The sequence below is a fragment of the Apium graveolens genome, unplaced genomic scaffold, assembly GCF_009905375.1.
Source record: "Apium graveolens cultivar Ventura unplaced genomic scaffold, ASM990537v1 ctg7354, whole genome shotgun sequence".
In the NCBI taxonomy this organism is placed as follows: domain Eukaryota; kingdom Viridiplantae; phylum Streptophyta; class Magnoliopsida; order Apiales; family Apiaceae; genus Apium; species Apium graveolens.
This window is the reverse complement of record NW_027420255.1, coordinates 85,195-103,790: the sequence shown is the minus strand read 5'-3', so window position 1 is coordinate 103,790 and position 18,596 is coordinate 85,195. Positions and strand designations below refer to the sequence as shown.

At 36.8% G+C, this 18,596-nt stretch overlaps 1 pseudogene; it reads right to left on the bottom strand.

Moving 5' to 3' along the window:
* The window catches only part of LOC141704051 (uncharacterized), a 37,473-nt pseudogene that overhangs the window by 6,483 nt on the left and 12,394 nt on the right, over window positions 1-18,596 (bottom strand).

Here is an 18,596-nt window from a genome sequence, read left to right as displayed (position 1 = left end):
GGTTATTACAGTCTCCCCTCCTTAAAAGGATTCCGTCCCGGAATCAAACAGAAAACAATTGGGGGTACTTTTCTAGCATTGCGCTCTCTAGTTCCCAAGTCGATTCTTCCACATTATGATTCTGCCATAGTACTCTGACTAGCTTGATCACTTTGTTCCGAAGCACCTGCTCCTTCGTATCCATAATCCTTACTGGCTTCTCCACGTAAGTTAGATCTGGCTGCATATCCACCTGCTCGTACTCCACTATGTGCCTGGCATCCCGATGATACCTCCTTAGCATTGACACATGGAACACATTATGAACTTGTTGCGAATTAGGGGGGTAGGGCTAGCTCGTAAGCTAACTTTCCAATCCGTCTTAATATCTCAAAAGGTCCAATGTATCTTGGGCTTAGTTTTCCTTTCTTTCCGAACCTCATTAATCCCTTCCAAGGGGATACTTTCAACAGTACTAAGTCCCCTACTTCATATTCCTTGTCCTTTCGGGCTAGGTCTGCATATTTCTTCTGTCTGTCTTGGGCTGCTACAAGTCGCCCTCTGATAAGATCCACTATATCTTTGGTCCTTTGGACCACTTCGGGTCCGAGCATCTTCCGCTCTCCTACTTCATCCCAGTATAAGGGAGATCGACACCTTCTTCCGTACTAGGCCTCATAAGGCGGCATTCCGATGCTAGCATGAAAGCTATTGTTATAAGAAAACTCGATCAACGGCAGGTGATCATCCCAACTTCCTTTAAGGTCTATTGCACAGACTCTCAACATATCCTCTAGTGTCTGGATGGTCCTTTCACTCTGTCCATCCGTTTGGGGATGGTACGCGGTACTCATATTTAACTTGGTCCCCGCACATTCCTGAAAGCTCCTCCAAAATCTGGAGTTGAACCTTGGGTCTCGGTCTGAGACAATGGACGCTGGGACTCCATGTCGCGTTACTATTTCCTTAAGGTAAATGTCCACCAGTCTATCGACTGTGTATCTCTCATTGAATAGGAATGAAATGAGCTGACTTTGTCAGTCGGTCTATAATTACCCAAATGGCGTCGTGATTGGCTTTCGTCCTTGGCAAGCCTACAACAAAATCCATCGCTATCTGTTCCCATTTCCATTCGGGAATCTCCAGGGGTCGCAAAAGTCCACTGGGTCTCTGGTGCTCTGCCTTTACTCTTTGGCAAGTCAAACACTTGTTTCACCCATTCTGCTACGTCCCTCTTCATGTTGGGCCACCAGTAATATTCCTTCAAATCCCTATACATCTTGGTACTTCCCGGGTGAATGGAATACCTTGAACTATGGCTTTCATCCAAAATCTCAGTCTTTAAGTTCTTGAACATTCGGAACCCAAATTCGGTAGGAATACCTCATTATCCCTTTATCATCTTTCTCAGTATGGATCTCCTCTCCAGTCATTGACTTTCTGTCTTCATTCATTATTTTCTCTTGGCACAATCTGATCTTTTCCAATAATTCTGGCTGCATTGAGATCTCAAAAAGCTTTTCAGTTCCGGTTCCGGTTACCTTTACCTCTATTTCCATTTTCTCAAAATCCCTTATCAACTCTTCCGAGGTCGTTATCATTCTGAGTCTTTCCTTTCTACTAAGGGCATCAGCCACCACATTGGCTTTCCCTGGATGATAGAGAATCTCACAATCATAGTCCTTGATTAGTTCTAACCATCTCCTCTGGCGCATGTTGAGCTCTTTCTGCGTAAATATGTACTTGAGGCTCTTATGGTCTGTGAAAATCTCGCACTTCTCTCCATACAAGTAGTGCCTCCAAATTTTTAAAGCAAATACTATTGCCTGCGAGCTCAAGGTCATGAGTAGGATATCTAACCTCGTATTCCTTCAGTTGTCTCGACGCATACGCAATGACTTTACCGTGCTGCATAAGCACACATCCTAATCCTTTGTGCGATGCGTCACTATATATCACAAAATCTCCTTTTCCATCCGGCAATGCCAATACCGGAGCCGTTATCAACCTTTTCTTTAACTTCCTGAAAACTGTTCTCGCATTTCTCCGTCCATTCAAACTTCTCTGTCTTACGAGTAAGTCGTGTCAAAGGGGCTGCGATCTTCGCAAAGTCCTGCACAAATCTACGATAGTAGCCGGCCAATCCTATGAAACTCCTTACCTCTGTGGGTGTGGTTGGCCTTTCCCAATTTGAGACCGCCTCTATCTTGGAGGGGTCGACCAATACTCCTTCTTTATTGATCACATGTCCTAAAAACTGTACTTCATTCCGCCAGAATTCACACTTCGAGAATTTGGCATATAACTGCTCCTCTCTGAGTATTCCTAGAGCTATCCTCAAATGCTCTGCATGTTCTGCCTCAGTCCTTGAGTAGATCAAAATATCATCGATAAAAACTATCACACACTTGTCCAAGTACTTCTTAAATACTCTATTCATTAAATCCATGAAAGCCGCTGGGGCGTTGGTTAGTCCAAAGGACATTACCAAGAACTCATAATGCCCATACCTGGTACGAAACGCTGTCTTGGAAATATCTTCAGGTTTAATCTTTAGTTGGTGATATCCAGTTCTCAGGTCGATCTTGGAAAAATAAACAGCATCCTTTAGCTGGTCGAACAGATCGTCTATTCTAGGTAATGGGTACCTGTTCTTTATGGTTAGCTTGTTCAACTCTCGATAGTCTATGCACAACCTCATGCTCCCATCTTTCTTCTTAACAAATAAAACTGGTGCTCCCCACGGGGACACACTGGGTCTTATCATACCCTTATCCAAGAGTTCCTGCAATTGGATAGCTAATTCCTTCATTTCTAACGGGGCTAACCGGTAAGGTGCTTTTGAAACTGGCGCCGTCCCTGGGGCCAACTCAATAGCAAATTCAATCACTCTATCGGGTGGTAATCCCGGAAGGTCTTGGGGGAATACATCCTCAAATTCGTTGACTACTGGAATATCTTGTAAGTTGGGCACCTCCTTCTGCGTGTCCACCACATAGGCTAGGTAGGCCTCACTTCCTTTTCGTAGCATCCTTTTGGCCTGGGCCATAGTCAAAAATTTCTGCGTCTGCCTTTTTCCTCTAAATATAACTTCTTTCTTCCCGGGGATATTTAACTTAACTTTCTTCCCTTTACAGTCTATCTGAGCATCGTTGCTAGATAGCCAGTCCATTCCCAAAATTACATCAAACTCCCCTAATTTAAAAGGAATCAGATCAACACTGAAAGATTGCTCCCCTATGCCTATCTCGCAGGCGGGGTGAATCTGGTTAACAGGAATAATTTCATGATTGGCTATTTCTACTTGTAAGGGTTCTATCAAAGGTTTAGCCTTAAGTCTTAACCTACGCGCAAAGTCCTTTGATATAAAAGATTTAGTTGCTCCCGAATCAAATAAAACATTTGCACTGACTGAATTTAGAGAAAGGGTACCTGCTATCACATCTGAATCTTTCATAGCATCCTGGACTGTCATGTTGAAAGTCCTCGCAGTAGGTGGCTTATTGGAAGCAGCCCTGCTTGCTCCCGAAGCTGCTGGTTTGTTCATTGGGCATTCCTTCTTCCAATGACCCGAGCGTCCACACTGATGACAATTGGTGGTTGGAACGACAGCAGGGGTTAATGATGGGCACTTATTTGAATAGTGGCCCTCCCGACCGCACTTAAAACAGGTTACTGGCCTTTCCTTTACACTCCCCAGTGTGATTCCTTCCACATCTGTTACAGGCTGGCAATGGGGGTCGAGACTGGTTGGAATAGGACATTCTTGACTTCTGGCCGCCCTGGCTCACACTCACACTCATTGGTCGCTTAAACCCAGTGTTCCTTCCTGGCAGGGACACTGCTCCTCGATTAAACCTAGTTGGGAAGCTCCTTCCTGCGGAACCTCCACCCATGCTCATACTTTTCCTCTTTATTCCTTTCTTCTCTCTTTCCTTCTGCATCTGCTCACTTCCAACTTCTACAATCGTTGCTTTTTGCACCAGAGTGGCATAGTCCGTAAGCTCAAGGATTGCCACCCTATTCTGAATCCATGGTTTCAGTCCCTGCTGAAACCTCCTAGCTTTCTTTTCCTCAGTGCTTACAAACTCCGGCACAAACCTTGATAATTCAGTAAATTTCGCTTCGTACTCTGCTACAGACAAGTTATTCTGCTTTAGCTCCAAGAACTTAAGCTCCATCTGGTTTTCCATAAACCTCGGGAAATACTTCCCCAGAAACAACTGACTAAATCTCTCCCAGGTTATTATAGCATCTGTCTCCATGTTTTTCTTGGCCTCCCACCAGTAGTTAGCTTCTCCTTTCAGAAGGTAGGTAGCAAATACAGTTTTCTGTGCCTCATCGATACTCAAAATCTCAAAAGATTTCTTCATTTCCTTTAACCATGCCCTTGCCTCAACTGGGTCGGCTGATCCGTGGAACTCAGGGGGCTTAAGGGACTTAAAAGCCCTGAAAGAGTTTGCCACTGCATTGTTACTTCCTTGAGGGGGTGGGTTGGGTTGACGTTCCAAATTCTGTCTTAGGAGTTGCATAAACTGGCTCATGGGATCCATGCCTGGGTTTGGTACTGGTTGCTCAACCTCGGTTTCTCCTTCTTCAGCCTCTATCTCAAATCCCTCAACATCATATGTTTCCTCTTCCTCTTCATACAGGGAGTCATCCTGTTCCACATAATCCTCATCTTCCTCTTCACTGTGTTCTTGGTTTCTATTGTCCTGATTATGGCTTCCCTGGTCCTCAGACCCAGGGTTCGCCCTAGTTCCAATCTTTCTTGGCGGCATGATTCTGATAATAATAAAAACAATTATTGGGAAAAATTCAACGTTAGGTCACAATCATATACAACATTGTGCCTTGCACAGCTCTTATAATGGGGAGAACGTATATCGCAATTCTATTATTTTAAGAAAGTTCTAATACGAAGTGCAGTAATAATAATAATAAAACAGTGATCCCGTCACTATGGAACTGAACTGAAAGGAAACAAATATATACATAATGCGAGAATACATAGTTTGATCTGGTCAAAAGTACAACAGTGCTACAGTCATCTGTCCCAAAAGTGATACACAAGAGTCTATCTGTCTAGTCAGAAAAAGGGATGCTATATACAAGTCAACTATCCCGGAAAATTGGCTCTTACTAAGGCCTCGGCTAACTAGACAACTAGACTATTCCATCATCAATCCTGAATCACACACCGGAACGGGTCAGCTCCCAAACCCTTTCCATCGCACGACGAAAGATATAGTCGGCCTGCCGCCTGGAGATCCTACCATGCCTGTCCCCCTGGAGAGATCTGAGTCTCGCTCGGGACGTGAGCTCTATCCCCGTAAGCTCCCTCCTCAAGGATCGGGGTATAGAAGCCCTGGTCTCATAAGCTCGGGTACGCCTACCCGCCCTCTCTGCATCCAACTCCCTCCTGGCCTCGTCCAGTCGGGCCTCGGCAACAGCCACTCGGGTCCTCAAAACATCCTGAACATATCCATGAGCTAACGAAGACTGTCTCTGGGCAGGGTCAAGAGGTGGTGAATCCGGAGCCGCTGAGGGTGCCTCCTCGGTCTGCCTAGGCTCGGAAGTATGGGTCTCTGAGCTGTCATCATCAGGAATCCAAGATAGTGGTGGAGGGGTAGGGGCTCTGACCACCGGAAGTGTGGGTAAAGGGATACCATCATACACTACCATAGGTCCAACACACTCCTCAGCTACTGGGACCTCATCCGGGTCCTCCTCATCTGAAATAGCAATGACCTCCGTCTCTGACTCCTCTGAGGGGTCCTCCTCATCCTCCTCCATCTCAGGCTCCTCCTGATCCTCAACATCTAGCAGTGCCTCATCATGCTCACGCTCGTACATCTCAGGGTCCTCCATCTCAGGCGCCTACACATTAAACGAGCTAAATTACTATCATGATACTTATAAGGGTTCCCGTAAGGGTTTTAGCTGTCAGTACTACTTTAAGTAGTCCGACCATGAACTTGGCAAAAGTTCTTATTATCTTTGTGAGTTTATTATTTTATCGTCGCATCATCTCTGAGGTTTATAACGCTTAGCTCTGATACCATTTCTGTAACACCCCCAGATCCGGGGTCGGGGATCCGGGTTGTCACGGTCTTTCTTTCCACAATATCACTTCACTTAATTAATAATAAATAACCTCATACTGTGACCCCACACTAACACACACCACAACCCGTTATAGTCTCAGAGATGAAATTGAAATAAGTACAAGTCTTTGAATCCACAATTTAAAATTATTACAACCCAAAATGATTACTTGATAATTTACAGTTAATTGCCATTATCTGCCACAAGTTATAATTATACATAATTTGATTCTCAAAAGTAGATGGTCTAAACTACAATGGATCTACCTCTGCAGCTATAGCAGCTACAACATCAGCGGGAAGACGCGGGACGCTTCCCACGCGCTTGCGCTGGGTCTGCTGGAGTCTGGCCATCTCTCCTAACTGTTGTTGTGTGATGAAGAAATAAAGCAAGAGTGAGCCTTACAGCTCGCAAGATAATATGTATAGTGATAACAATAATATAAGTATCTAAATGGATACTTAATAGCATCTCTATCATATGCAAGATAATTACTTGCTAGATATAAGTAAAAACAAGGAATGAAGTTACCAATACTTCACCACACTTATATCATATAAAGTTACTTGAACTGCCACCGTTCAAAGTATTATAAGTTTTAAGAAAAACATCCCATAGATGAGACCACAAGTTAAGACTTGAATAGATTCAATCTTTGAAATATTATTGAATGAAAAAGTTATGAGATACTTTATTTAGTCCTGATATATATATATATCCACATCTATATATATCCCGAAAACATTTCCTGGAACCTCTGTTATGTGAAGTATGAACAGAGTTCGAAACATCCAATGAATTTTGGAAAGGAAAAGAATTTTGGCATAAACCCGATATCTCGCTGATCAGGCAAAGATACCAATAAGTAACCTTTTCTACTAGTAGATGGATGAATTCCTCACCGGTCATCACCCTGGCCGCATTAGGACCTCGCGCTAGACCGTACCCCGGCCCCTCACGCGTTGATGGACTGCCACCCAGCCACTTACACAATAATAGACCGTACCCCGGCCTGTCGCTTATGCCGACTCAATGAGATGGGCTTACTTCCCGAACGTTGGGCAAGTAATCAATTCATTTACCAAATCTGCAACCTCGTTGCGAATATAAAATACACCACAGAGCCGGATTCCCCAGGTTTTGAGCGAGTATTTAAATCCCCTTAAAAAGGAAGATCTTAAATATAAAAATGAGTTTTGGGATCCGCTCTGACTTTTAAAAATCATTTTGAAGACTCGAAAACACTTTAAAGAGTGTTTGGAGTAAGGCTGATTTAATGAAGTAAATCAGTCCCCAGAATATTAGAAAATATCTGAATATTATTAATTAAATAATATTCCCATAAAGAATAATCTTTATAAAAATAATTGAAGTAGAAGTATTAAAACTTATACTTAAAACGAGTATTAACTAACCAAAGATATACTTATATGAAAGTATTATCTTTATTTGAATAATCGAAAATAAGTTTGATTATTGACATCTTATTCTTTAATAAAATAAAGAATATATCTCAGCAAATAATCGGAGTCATAGATCCTCAAATGAATATTCAAATAATATTCAATAAATAAAATAAGCTGAGTCATAATACCTCGAATGAATATTATAAATAATATTCATTAAATAAAATAAAGGAGTCATACATCCTCAAATGAATATTCAAATAATATTCAATAAATAATATAAAAGAGTCATAAGCCCTCGAATGAATATTCAAATAATATTCAATAAATAAAATAAAGTTTAGAGTTATCGAATAAACCTTATTCGATTAATAGTTTGGAAAACTATAACCATATATATATATATATAAATATATATATATATATATATATATATCCATATCCATATATACAAGATTACTCGGGATCCTCGACTCCCGGTTTTAGAAAATATTTTCACCTTTGGGTCCCTATACTAAGGGTATATGCAAGATACAACTATCCTCTAGCATAGGTATTATCAACTGAACCAACAGATATATATATATGGAAAGAATGCGAAACAGGCATGCATATATATATACCATAGCAGCATGCTTCAATATATTGCATCATTTGCTAATTAACCAACATGCATCTATCGCAAGATAATGCAAATACATATATTCATCACAACAACAGTTATAACGGGTAGAAAACTTGCCTGAGCGACTTGGGGGTGAGAAAGGCTCGGGACGAGTCTGGTAACCTATAAACAACAAGTAAGTTGGAATTAAACCAAAATCACTTGTAAATCTATACTTTAACTAACTTAGACTCTAACGCTTGTTTTGCGCTCACCGATTTGCTTAAGTCACTCGGGTACCCTCGGCTCCATCATTTTTAATAATTTAATCTTTACGAGTTTTAAAGCGATTCCTTCGCGAATGACTTACCAACTGCCTAACACACTTACCATAAATGTTTCACACATTAATTAACCCTTTTTGGTCTTTAACCTATGTTTCAAAGTAAGGCGAGGGAAAAAAGTTTCGTTCGCGAAACGCCGTTACTTGAAACGGTCGTTTCTCTTAAACCGTAAATCGGAATCGAACGAACTACATATCAAAACGAAGCTCGTAACATGAGCTATCTAAACATGGCAGTGGTCACAATCTAGCAGGGGGTTCTCGGGTCCTAATGCTATGCACAAAAACAGTCCAAAGAAAATCGGACGTTACGACGGCTATGTTTACGCGATTTCCCATTTTTTAAACTATCCACAATCAACACAAACCATCCTCAAATCCAACACACAACAAACACCCATCCTTATCACATCATAACAATCCCAACCAATTCAAATTTTTTTAATCATTCATACATATGCTTAACCTAACTTTAATCATACTTAAGTTTCTTTAAATCAAAACCACAAAATTACCATTTCATTTCACTACCATTCCAAATCTCAAACTCTAATCATAACAACAACTACAATAACATCCTACTCATCAAAATCACCTTATAATATATATGAACCTAGGGTTTGAAAATGGTATACCTTCCTTGGATTGGTGGGTGGAGCTAGGAAGCCTTAAGAAGCTTGGAGAAGCCTTAGGAAAGCTTGGATCTTCAAGAAAAACAAGAAAAAGTTCAAGTTAAAAACTTGAAAACACTATTCATTGTCTTCTTCATTGATTAAATGAAGAAGCTAGAGAAAGAATTAATGGCTTAAACTCATGATATAGCCATAACTAAGCATAAAGATGGTTAGGGAATTTTCTTACCAATTAAGGATGCTTGGATCTTGATTTTGAAAATTTTAGCCTTGAAAAAGTGTAAAAAGCCGAGAGCTAGGTGATGAACAAATGCCTTGGTTGATTTTTTGATTTTTGATGAAATGATTTGCTAGCTTGGTTGGCTTGGTTTTGTTTTTGATTTAGCAAATTACTACCTTGCCCTTGAATTTGTGTGGTCCTTAATCAACCACACCTCCCTTCTTCCCATGTCATGCTTACCTCATCCTCATGATGTCATCCTTCCTTCCTTGTCTTCTTTCTATTGGTTGGATGACATCACTCCCATTAATCCCTTTGATTAACTTCCTAATCGTTTGCCTAATGACCGCTGATCTGTTATACGGTTCGCTTAACTTTCGTTCTCGTTTATCGTTTGAAGGATCATACCCGGGATCTTATTACTTAGGTTCCCTTAACCTTTCTCAATACATTATATTCCTTTTTATGATCCTCTATTATAATCCTTTAATTTAAATCCTTTTTATCCTGTTACCTTATACTCAATTCTCTCCGTATCTTATGGATTTCCGGGAAAAACCAAAGTGTTCGGAATTGGGTTCTGACGATATTTACATACACTTATATACTTCATAGAGTACTAATAAAATCCCAGAATATCCATAACAGAACCCCTACATAGTGTGGCGTGAAAAGTTTTCTCATTCAGCTAAAACACTATTCACAAGGGTTACAAAAAGTTGAAAAATTTTGGGGTTATTACACTCAGGGCGGTCGCGCTAGTCGTGGGAGCGGCTGCGCCCATTTGTCAGGAAGCGAGTGTGCCCGCGCTGGTATGCGGGGCGGCCGCGCTGGTTCAGGATTTCAGAATCCTGATTCTATTATAAGTTTGATTTGCTGGACTGATCTGTTGGGATGGTATTTAAAGACTTTTCAAAGACGTTTTTAATAGGGAAGAGCAAGGAGAGAGCGGCAAAAAGACCTAATAGCACAATACAACGACGGAGAAGAATACATTATTTTTACTTGTGATTTTTTGCTTAAGTTATAATTTTGAATGCTTGTTTTCTTTGTTGTTTGAACATAATGCTTTTGTTAATGTACTTTGTTATTATTATTCAGTTATTTTAGACCTAGTTTATCTTAGTTTATTTACCATGCTTTCATTAGAACCCATGGTTTCGGTCATGAACTAATCGTTATCGTGGGGTTTTAACGGATTTACTTATGGATTTCTATAGTTAATTGTTTTGATACCTAAGTGTGTGGTGATTGTATGATATCCTAGTATTGGTTGTGTGTATTCTTCTTATGTGCGTCGCGAACATATAAGATAGTTTTTTAATCTCTATTGAAGTGACAGTGAATATAGAGATTTAGAACTTGGCATGCTAGCATAGGTCCATGTATTAATTATGCATGATTCGTAGGTAATTTTAACCATCTTACTTGCCCTATGTAATCATGATAGATAAATTTGTTCATTAAACCTTTATGTTGTCAAATTCTATAGACATATAGGGTCTCAACATAATTGGTGTCTATTCAGCTTCTATCTATTTTGTGGATGTCTGGTAGTAGGGTATTCGTACAACGAAAGTTGGCGTTTACTAGTTTCGTGTTATCTGATTAGTTGTCATCACCATTGCAGGCTAAGGTTAAGAACAATGACTTTGAATGAAGTATTTAATAAAGTTAGAATCCCATGTTTCTCTCATATAGTTAATTCAATCACTTTTATTCTTAGTTAATTGCATGTTAGTTTAATCTTAGTTATAAACATCTCAACTTGTTATTGTCTTAGCATTGACCGATAGCCATACCATTGTTGCATAGGTGCATAACCTTAAGTTAACTAAAAAGAGTCTCTATGGGTATGAATCTAATTTATATCTTATACTACTTGCGAACGCGTATAGTTGCGTGTAATTTAGCGCGTGTTTTCACCCTAACAACATTCCTTCTCTACGGGTTGTTAAGACTTGGTTGGGAAATAGTTTCTCGATGAAGGACTTAGGCGATGATACCTATATATTAGGGAACAAGATCTATAGAGATAGATCAAGGAGATTAATTGTCCTAAGTCGGAGTACATACATTGACAAGGTATTGCATCATTTTGGGATGCAAGAGGCAAAAAGAGGATATGTCCCAATGTCTCATGGGATAGTAATCTCAAAAGATAACTGCCCTAAATTATTAGATGATAAGGGCCGTATGAGCAAAGTTCCATATGCTTTGGCAATTGGATCTATAATGTATGCGATGATATGTGCTCATCCTGATGTTTTGTATGCCTTGAGCATGACGAGCAAATACCATTCTAATCCAGGTGAGGGTCACTGGACAGCTGTCAAGAAGATTCTTAAGTACTTAAAGAGGACTAAAGATTCACTTTGGGTGTATGGAGGAGATGAGAAGCTAGTTGTAAAGGGTTACACTGATGCTACCTTCCAGACAAACATAGATGATTTTGTATCTCAATCAGGTTTTGTGTTTTCCCGTAATGGAGGTGCTGTATGTTGGAAGAGTTCAAAGCAAGAGACAGTCGCTGATTCTACAATTGAAGCTAAGTATATTGCTGCTAGCAGCAGCCAAAAAGGCTGTTTGGATGCGGAAATTCGTAACGGGACTTGGTGTGGTTCCATCGATCGCAGATCCAATTGATCGCTATTACGATAACAATGGAGCCATTGCGCAGGATATTGAACCAAGGGCCCATTCCAGAACAAAGCATATACTTAGAAGATATCACCTTCTTCGAGAGATTAATGAGAGAGGAGATATACATATATGTAAAGTGCATACCGATGATAATTTTGCAGACCCACTGACTAAGGCTTTGTCGCCGCAGAAGCACGACGGTCATACTAGTTCCATGGGTATTAGATACATGGGTGATCAGTTCTAGTGCAAGTGGAAGATTGTTAGTGTGTGTGCCCTAGAGACAACACTATTATGTTTTGTTTATGATATTTGGATTATTAATATTTAGGTTTCATCGATTATTCTTTTAAATAATTTTTTAAATCTTAATTTACTGTGATATAAATATTAGATTAATAAATATCCTTGGAATATGATATAAATTTTATATCTCTAAGTATGTGACTTAGAAATGAGATTATGTGAATAGTATCGATATTCCCAAATATCCATAGTCGAGTATTATTATTAAGGGATAATAATAATGCATTAAAACTAGTGTGTTTGTTGACTAATGATCACATCTCATTGATCATAGGTATAGTGATACTAAAGTCGAAAACACAGGCATATGTAAATATACATGGTGCTGGATAGACCCAGTGTGAGATTCTACATGTCTATTGTGTCATAAGTAATTCTCACAGTGATAAAGATGTAATGGTCCTTCGACTTAAAATCATTATATTTCTATACGATGATTAATATACTTTGATTACATCAAAAAGTTTCCTTTGATCGGGTAATGATAAAAGATGACTTCAGGTATATTAAGAATCATGTGAGAAATATGAATGATCTAGAAAGGATTTAACCCTCCTAATTATTAGAGAGATATTATTGGCCTCTTGTGTGAGCTAGACTATAAAATGCGTGGTGCCGCACTCAAATGTTGATTTGAAATGATAGTCTACTCACTGATCAAGGAAACCTGGATTAAACCATGATGATGATGACACATAACATGCCTCGAGTTTAATCTATAATATTTGGTTAAATGGATTATATTACTTTATAATCATTATTCACGAAAGGTTTAATCGGTCAACGATTTAATTATTATTACTTGGGTAGCAATGATGTATCACTAGATGCCACTAATTGTTAAAAATTTAAATATGATATATTTAAATTATTTCAACATAATAATAACGTATAGGGTCGCACAAAGAAAACATGGAGGAATATTTAATTCAAATTCAGATTTGAATTAAAAAGAAAATTTGAATTATTTATTATTAATTAAGTTGGACTTAATTAATGAGATAAATGAATTTTGAATTTGTATTCTATTAAATATGAAATTCAATTATTATTTAATAATTGAGTTAAACTTAATTTTAAATAAATAGAATTTCATATTATAATAAAGGCTTCGCTTCGATCTTTTCGACTGAACCTGTCTAACTTGGATTGGTGTTAGGACTGTTTTTCACCTCTCTATATAAACATCCTTAAGGCTAAAATTAGGGTTATGTTTTTATTAGATAAAAACATAAAACCCTCGCATCTAAAGGTTAGAGAGAGAAGGGGGGAAACAGGTCTGTTCTTGGTGCTAATACACGCCTCCTCCGTACCAGCTTTCGTGTGGATACCTCTACGACGTAGATCGTTAAGGCGGGATACGTGGTGTTCGGTTAAAGCTAGGATCTCCTTTTGACAGCCATAATTGTAAAGCTCTTTAAGGTAAACTTCACATCCATGAATTAAATATTATTTTTCACATGGATCCTGCGGTGGGTTTCGGTTTATTCTGTTTATACGATTTTATTTATTATTTTTGCTGCGTTTTATGCCTCGAAACCTAATATTTTAATCATTAGATCTCGATTATTTTAACAAATAAAGTATAATTAAACATAATTCTAAATATCTCCGCACACTTTTGTTAATGGAATTTAATTGATCAAAATCACAATTTTAATTTTTTGTTAAAATAATAAGTTGTTAAAATAAATTATAATATTTTAATATTTTAAAAAAAAGATTAACGAATTACAATATTTCTTTTAGAAATAAATTATAATCCTAAATTATAATGCAAACTATTTTCGGCGGTTTTTATGTTAAATTAACCAAAATCACGATTCCATTTTTTAGTATAATAATTAGTTGTTAAAATGTATTCTAATATTTATAATAATATATTATATTATAATCATAGTATTATAATTTTAATTTTCATAATATAAAACTAAGTAGAAAAAGTATAAATTGACACTCCTAAATACAATCGATGGCAGTTAAATTTAGTGCCATTTTAGCGATTCGCGTGATTTTGATCCAACGCACCATATTCAACCACTAAAAAAATAATCCGACAGTTGCATTTGCATTTTACAAAAAGAAAATTATAAATAAATAAAATTAAACGCCCCCATCCCCGACCCGTCACCCTCCTTGTGTTTAAGAAAATTGGGGGAGTATGTATATAAAAATTTCGAAGTGAGAACTTGAAATTTGTGTAAAATCAAATTTAGTATGATTTTTGATTCATTTTTTGTTCTTGAAAATTGTTTTATGTTAATATAATTATTGATAATCGATTGTATACGTTATTAGATTTGTTTTGTGATATTAAGGGTCGAATTTCACAAATAATTACATGATTTTGAGTTTGGCCGTAAAAATTATCATTTTGATCGAAAAATGAATTATATCATTGTTATGTCATTGTTGGGGTCATTTTTGGATTGAGGGAACGAAGTAGACAAATTTGGTGTGTGAAATTAAACCGAAAAACCCCATTTTTGGCAACATCGGAGTTATCGGAATGGTTTCTAGATTTTTTAAAGCTCGCCGGAATCTGAACATTTTCCGACGAGATTTTTTTTAAAAAAAAATTGGTGCTCGTTAATTCGACAGCATTTAGTCGAATTTAGAACAAAAATTTTAACAATATACGGTCGAATTTAGATTTTAGGCGGGCGTTCAAAAGTTTTTAAAAAATTCAAATTTCTGGGTGAGATTTTCAAATTTTAGGTGAAAAACAAATTCGACCGCTTTTGGCCGAATTTAATCGGTCGAATTTAGCCGTTCATATACTAAATACGATCGATTTACTAAATATGACTCGAGTGAACGCGACCTAGTCCAAAAATCGGTCGTATTTTTTTATCATAGGTAACCCGCAGCCGCCACCCTTCGGGTGCGCACCCGGTAAACCCTACGGGTTCATGCAATAGCCTGCAAACCACGTGAACTAAGGTAAACCGCATTTAAGCGACAGGCTCTGGCTCAGGAGGCATAATCATAAATTCTCCTTCCATGGGATTCAAACCTGTGACCAAGAGGATAGCTATCCCCTCTTTAAATATGACCGGAAATATTCAAATTTAACTAGATACAACCGATTTTTAACATGTCGTATTTACCCATTTTTCTTGTAATGGTTTATCACCAAAAAAACTCATGCATGTTGATATTAATATTGGAAAACTTACAATGTATTGCATTCATGTCAAGAATAGCAAGAACTTTGTACATATGTGTCAAATGTTTCTTAGAGTCACAGTTTTCATACTGATTTCTAGGAGTATCTGGCACATATATATCGAATAGTACTCATTGGAGTTCAGCACATCTTTAATGATAATTGTCCTGGAGAGATAACGAGATATTTTACTTCGCATTAATAATATTCTTTTGGCTTTTAAAAGAAAACTTAACTGGCGTATGAAAGTTTTTTTAAAATAAATATAAATATTTGATGGGTACATAGTATTTTCATAACTTAATTAAATATAATTACATAACTTTATTAAAAACATATAATTTAGTCATTGAAGTATATTATCTACTGAAAGAGATATGTCCTAAGTCTAATCATGTATGAGGATTTAGGAATAACTTTTATGTAATATGTTTTGATTTCATTGATATTAATAAAAGACTTGTTTTGTTTTTATTGCGGGCTCTATCTATTTAAATGTTTAAATAAGATATACCACAGTTTAGAGTAAAGCTTTTTATGGATTGTGATGAGATCATAATAATGAGACCTAAAAGATGATAACTCTAAACTTAAATAGTTCCTGGTCGTAGGATTACTAACTGGTAATTAATAATCCGCAAAGATCGATACATACTATGCTTGCTTCATTATGAAGGATGTCTGTTCTCATAGACATTTGTGTGGTGACACTATAGCTAGTATGTAGGTGCTTATTATAGAATAAGTTCATTGAACATGACTCACATAGCTGAACAACTGATGGAGTTCACTCACGTATCAGCAGTTGTTCACATAGTGATAGTTGTACAAGTATCCTTAGACTTGAGGTCATCATAGTCATCTTGTGTACACTGAACTATGCTTTGGTTTAGTTCTTAGTCTCAAGGGACAATTATAAGGGCTCTACTAGGTAAGAATTTGTACACGAAGATAGTGTATGATCAATAAAGGATCTACCCCTTCCAGTGTAGGAAGAGAATGTTCAATGCTGATCCACTTATGTTAGTTCAGGAATCTCTGGCCAGAGTGAATGAAATTAGAAAGGAGTTTCTAATTTAGATTAAATAGAACTAAGCATAGTGAATGGGAAAGCAAGTGATTAAATAAGATAGGCTTGACACAAGTTCCATGCCTTGTATTTAATCATGACATTGCAGGGTAGAAGGAATTAATTATACGGTAACTACTCACTGACTAGGTTCTTGGTATTCTAAGCAGTGAATTCGTATTATCCGGATAGTCACGATATGCTGAGAAGTATCCCTCACGATGTAGAATAAATATGATTAATTAATTAATCATATTTAATGAATTAGAGAATTTATATAAATAATGATAAAATAGTTTTATTATTATTTATTTCTACTACCGGCTTAATATTGAACCTACAAGGTCACACCATAAAAGAGAATGATTTAATGGTGGAGAAATTAATTAATAATGGCTGATAATTATTTATTTATGAAATAAATAATTAATTGGAAAATTTAATAATTGATTAAATGAGATTTAATTGATTATAAATTAATTAAGAAAAAGTTCTTAATATTATTAATTAAGAATTTAATGTTTTGGAAATTAAATCAAGTGAGAGAATTATTTCTAAAGTGTTTAGAAAAAGGATTAATAATTAAAAGGTGTTTTAATTATTAGTGAGAATAATAAAGGGTTAATAATAATAATATTTTATGGGAAAATTTTCAGCTGAAAATTTTGCCTATAAATATACTATTATAGACCCTATTTTTGCCTCAACCAAAAAAGATTTACAAAACCCTAATTCTCTCCATCTCCTCCTCCTTCATTACATCGTTTTCTTGGTGGATACCGGTGGAGTGCTTCACACTTGAGGAGCAGCTGCTAAGGATCTCCGTTCATCATTTTTGGATCGCCATTAAAGACCTCCATATTTCCATTAACGTAAAGCTTCTTAAGGTAAACATACTGAACTACGAATTAAATATTATTTTTCGCATGGATCCTGCAGAGGGTTTCATTTTTTTTAAAATTTAAATTTACGTTATCGTTGCGTTTATGTGCTAAAACCCCTTCAATGGTATCAGAGCTACTTGCGAAAAGTTTTTAATTCGTTTATGTGTTTAACTGTTTTCGATATATGAGTATGTACGTGATTCGCCATGATTTGATGTTGATATAATATGCTTATATATGTATGGTTTTGAATATATGATATTAATGTGAGTTGTATAATCATAAGATGATTATGTAATCTGTATATATACTGATATATACATGATTTATGTTTGTTCTAATTATGAGAATCATATTAGATACGGATTCTGAATTGGCTACTGCAGATTTGCTGAAATCTGGGTCTGGTGTCCGATTTACGCAAACGAATACCATATTCCATAGGTAAACGAGCGTCTGAACAAAACTGATAGCCAGAGCTATCAACGACTTGTTTGTAAGGCGTTTGACGTCGTTTACTTCCCGTAAACAGTGATTCTTGTTTTTCTGATTTGATTCTGATTTTTCTAATTTTTGTCATATTTTCTTTTTATGATTAGATCATAGATAATATGATATGTTAAGATCAGATTATGTGTTTTAACATGCTTTTATATGGTGTATGAGCATGGTGGATGGTTATGGCCTTTTGACCTTAGTGTAATGGTTTTGGTTTTGGTTTTAAATACGACTTGCATGTCGTCAATCTTTGTAATCATAAATCTCGAATGTAACTCGAGTTATTCTTGTAAGTTCATTAGATTAGTTTTACTTTCAATCATGTAATGTAATTGAAGACTCAAGAAGGCTATCCAATGGAGGTGATACAAAGAAGAAGACGAGACATACAAGAAGTCTAAACAAAGAAGAAGACTTATGTAATAAGTAGTTGTATTTATTTCCATCACCATATTAGATTGACCTTGATCTTTATCATGAGCTTGATAAAGATCACATAGGATGGGGCCATAACCAAACATATTTACTTTATTGCACTTTACATTTACTTGTTTATTTAATTTTATATATGAGATATATGCCTATGTTTACCATGCGATGATAGATTTAGGTGAACTTAAATCAATATAAGGCGTGCTCTAGAAAATCTAGAATAAGAATCGTTTCTTGCCTTAACAATAAATATTATGAATACGATCATGAGATTCTTGTGTTTATGAAATACGTAATTGAATA